This window comes from Apodemus sylvaticus, chromosome 2 (assembly GCF_947179515.1).
Source record: "Apodemus sylvaticus chromosome 2, mApoSyl1.1, whole genome shotgun sequence".
Classification (NCBI taxonomy): domain Eukaryota; kingdom Metazoa; phylum Chordata; class Mammalia; order Rodentia; family Muridae; genus Apodemus; species Apodemus sylvaticus.
Genome location: NC_067473.1, coordinates 170508921 through 170513260, shown reverse-complemented (window position 1 = coordinate 170513260; position 4340 = coordinate 170508921). Strand labels below are relative to the sequence as shown.

The 4340-nt window shown below is 37.8% G+C and overlaps 1 non-coding gene across 1 annotated transcript; it reads right to left on the bottom strand.

Moving 5' to 3' along the window:
• Positions 1-599: 599 nt before the first annotated feature.
• On the bottom strand, positions 600-706 carry LOC127679455 (U6 spliceosomal RNA). Its single transcript, XR_007976768.1, has one exon. It is a non-coding gene; the product is annotated as a U6 spliceosomal RNA (small nuclear RNA).
• Between the last annotated feature and the right edge of the window lie 3634 nt (positions 707-4340).

Sequence of the window (4340 nt, the reverse complement as noted above, 5' to 3'; positions counted from 1 at the left end):
ATAGGTCTTCCTTTATATGTTACTTGCCCTTTTTCTTTTACTGCCCTAAGTGTTCTTTCTTTGTTTAGTACATTTGGGGTTTTGATTATTATGTGACAGGAAGTATTTCTGTTCTGGTCCAGTCTGTTTGGTGGTGAGAAGTCTGGTATAATTCTGATAGGTCTTCCTTTATATGTTACATGCCCTTTTTCTCTTACTGCCCTAAGTATTCTTTCTTTGTTTAGTACATTTGGGGTTTCGATTATTAAGTGACAGGAGATATTTCTGTTCTGGTCCAGTCTGTTTAGAGTTCTGTAGGCTTCTTGTATATTCATGGGCAACTCTCTCTTTAGGTTAGGGAAGTTTTATTCCATAATTTTGTTGAAGATATTTGTAAATCTTCAGTCTCATCAACGTCTATAATCCTTAGGTTTGGCTTTCTCATTGTGTCCTGGATTTCTGGATGTTTTGGATTACAAGCTTTTTGCATTTTGCATTTTCTTTAACTGTTGAGTCCATGATTTCTGTGGTATCTTTGGTATCTGAGATTAGTTCTTCTACTCTTGTATTCTGTTGTTGATATTTGCATCTATGGCCCCTGATTTCTTCCCAAGGTTATCAAAAATATAGAATGCTTCATGAATTTGTATGTCATCCTTGTATAGGAGCCATGCTAATCTTCTCTGTATCGTTCCAATTTTAGTATATGTGCTGCCAAAGTGAGCACAAATACTAATGATTTAGAAGACCCACAATCAGTAATACAAGGCTCACTTTAGTCTACCAATATCAATTAAACTTAGTTGACATGTCGTAATTCCTAAGACTCTTCACTCTCTCTTTATTTGTACTTAACACATTAAATTAGAGAAAAATTTCTGACCATTTTTCCTGAAGGATTTCCTACAGTTTATTCTCTGCTGATATCCTGTGTTGTATTAGTTGATATTCATTTTTATAATGGTATGGCTTTTTTTAGTTGCATTTGAGATAGGGTTTTATGGAGCCCAGGCTTACTATATAATTGCAGAAAGCCTTCAACATTTTTCTTTTTTTACATTTGTCTTATGTAATAATCTGGACTACAGGGTCCCCTCCTTTCTTCATCCACATGCCACCTACCTCCTTTTACCCCAAGATCCACTGCTCCTCTGTTTTCCTTTAATAATAAACAGGCCTCAAAGGAATATCAAGGGAAAAAGAACAACAGGATGCAATAAATTTAGGCATAAACACTGATATGAAGGCTGGACTAGGCAATTTAGTAGGAGTAAAATGGTCCCATGAGAAGACAAAAGAGTAAGAAGCACACCTACTCCAACTCTTAGGAATGTAAGGACCAGTATACTCTAAACAACACTAGCTTTTGTATTGTGGGCCTATCTATTACACATGCAGGATCCAGATTGCTGTTTCAGTGTCTATGAGCCTCTTTAAGATATGCTGTCTAAGTCAATTCTGGTGTCGTTGATCCCTCTATAACCTAAAATCCCTCTCCCTTTTTTGAGAGGCCTCCAGAGCTCCAAGTAATGTTTGACTTTTGGTGTTTGCATCTGCTATTTTCAGTTGTTAGGGAAAGACTATGATGAAGAGTGATCTAGGCACTGACCTATGAGCACAGCCAGATATTATTAGGAATCATTTCATTGACTTAATTCCTTTCCGGAATCATTTCATTGGCTTATTTCCTTTCCTTTCCTTTCCTTTCCTTTCCTTTCCTTTCCTTTCCTTTCCTTTCCTTTCCTTTCCTTTCCTTTCCTTTCCTTTCCTTTCCTTTCCTTTCCTTTCCTTTCCTTCCCTTCCCTTCCCTTCCCTTCCCTTCCCTTCCCTTCCCTTCCCTTCCCTTCCCTTCCCTTCCTTCCTTCCCTTCCCTTCCCTTCTCTTCCTTCCCCTGTTCTCTCTCTCTCTCTCTCTCTCTCTCTCTCTCTCTCTCTCTGTGTGTCTCTGTCTCTCTGTCTCTCTCTCTCTCTCTCTCTCTCTCTCTCTCTCTCTCTCTCTCTCTCTCTCTCTCTCTCTCTGCTAGTTCTCTTGGGTTCCTTCTTAGAACTCTGAGCAACCATCTCTTGTTTCTTGTCATCCAGGCAGTGTCAGCCATATGTTCCCTCTAGTGGTTTGCAGCTTAAGTAAGGGAGTCATTAGTTGGCCACATCCACAAAGTGAACCACAATTGTCCCTTGAGTATCTTGTATTCAGGGTAGTTTGAAGGTTGACAGTGTTCTGCTTTGGTTTGATATCCCAGGCCTATCACTTACAGACTAGACTTGTTACATAAAAATTTCAGTTAAGAGTACGTATCCTCCCTTGCATGGAGACCTCACCAGAGTAAGCCTCAAATGTCCTGGGATGTTTCCATTGCACTGGGTTTCCTTGTTGCTTTCTAAACCATCAGTGATTCCCGTAGTCTTTACTATACTCTTACCCTCTGCCCCTCTCTCCCTAAACCAATCCTTCACATTCTCATCCCTACCTGCTCCCTGTGCATTGAAACCTTTCTAATTCTCTTATCTTTACTTTCCCAGTGCATGAATGACAACTGCTCTCTTCCTTTGTGTTGTGGGTATGGAACTAGTGTGTCATGTATCCTAGGCAAGCACAGGGTTACATTAACAGGCCCTTGTATCCTTCATAGGCTGCTTTTCCACATGTTTTAACTTTTGAGGTCACATATTACTGGGCAATGTGAGAACACTTTCTCCAAGAGAGGGTTAGGAAAATACAACAAAATAGAAGCAGCAGTGCAACAACAACAAAATCAAGACCTGTGAAGCCCAACTCCCCGCACACACTACTGCACATGGTCCTTAATGGCAACATCCATAGCTTACTGTGGTTTTAATCCATGGATACAATTATATCTAAAGCTATAGTTTTCCAAGTTGAATATTGGGTTATTTCATGTCATCTATTTTGAGGTCTTGGCTTTGTGTTCCTATTATTTCTCTGGATTCTTAAAAAAATTAACAGCACAGAAAACTTAAGAGACAACCTCTGACTTCTTGAAATGACAATTCTTTTTAGGAATAGTGGCCCCAGAATAAGTGTGTGAAGCCAGAAGAGGGACATCTTTTGAAGGCACCTAGCAGATTAAGCTCTGGTGAGAAACAATTTGGACACAAATGTAAAAGTGGCTGTGTAATAAATTCAGGGCTGAGAGTTTCATTATGCAACTTGATTCTGGATAGAAGAATATTATCCACACTTGAAGCAGTGCTATCACAATACATTCCAACTTCACAGCATTAGGAATCATTTTGTATCTTATCATTTCCCAAGAGTCAGCACCCTGTGATGACACAATTTTGAGTCTACTGAACACAAGGACACTTTCACCCAACAACTCAGATGAACAGGAAGAACCAAGGCAAATATTTTTCCTAAGTACTTCCAGACCCTATCATGACTAAAGTGGCCCTCTTCCTGTCTTTTGTGTTTTGTTTGTGTCAGGATTTCACTACTAGCCATGGCTGACCTGTCATATTTATATGTTGTACAAACACATGCGACTAACCCAGGCATGTTACTTGTCCTTCTATTTTTCTTTCCAGTTCCCTGCCTCCTTCAATGTTTCTGTTTCCCCCGCCCCCATCACCTTCTCTCTCTCTGTAATTTTTGGTAAGAAAGGAGTCTCCTACCCAACGAAACCTTTTATAGAACTGAATGTCACACCCTGTACAGCTAAGTGACCCTATAGCAAAATATGTCAAAATTATGCATTTCTGTTTCTTATTCCCTATTTTGTCAAGTCTACATTATGGTATTTTTGGAATTAATTTTTTCTCTATGAAGATTTATAGTTTTCTATGGTTTTATGCATCATTCCATTTCCCTATATTTTCTTCCTTTATGTCATATTGAGTATCACCCTGTATCTAAACATTCTTTTCGCTTTGTGTGTTAAGACTTCAAATCAAATAAACACACCCTGGTTAAGGCAAGATTAAATGATCTTAAAATTTCAATTCTTCTGCAGGTTACTTAAGTGTATTTATTTAAAAATTATTATTTAAATATTTCCACAAAGCTTACATGAACATATGTGTTACTGAACTTCCAGATTTTTCACCCATCCACAATTTGAGGAAATTAATACTATATTTTCATCAGAAACAGAACTTTTTAGTCATATAATTTATGTATTTGATGAAAAATATGTTTCTATTTAGTTAAGTAATGCAAAACAAATATTGCAGTGAAGGGATTAAGTATAAAATTAAGCATGGAATAATGGATACATTGGCTACTGAATCTCATCTTTTGAGTATTTAAAAATATCATGTAATACTGAGTGTTCAACTCAACAACAAATCCAGAAGCTTATGGGATACTATATCATAAACCAACTTGTAAGTATTACCTTGGAT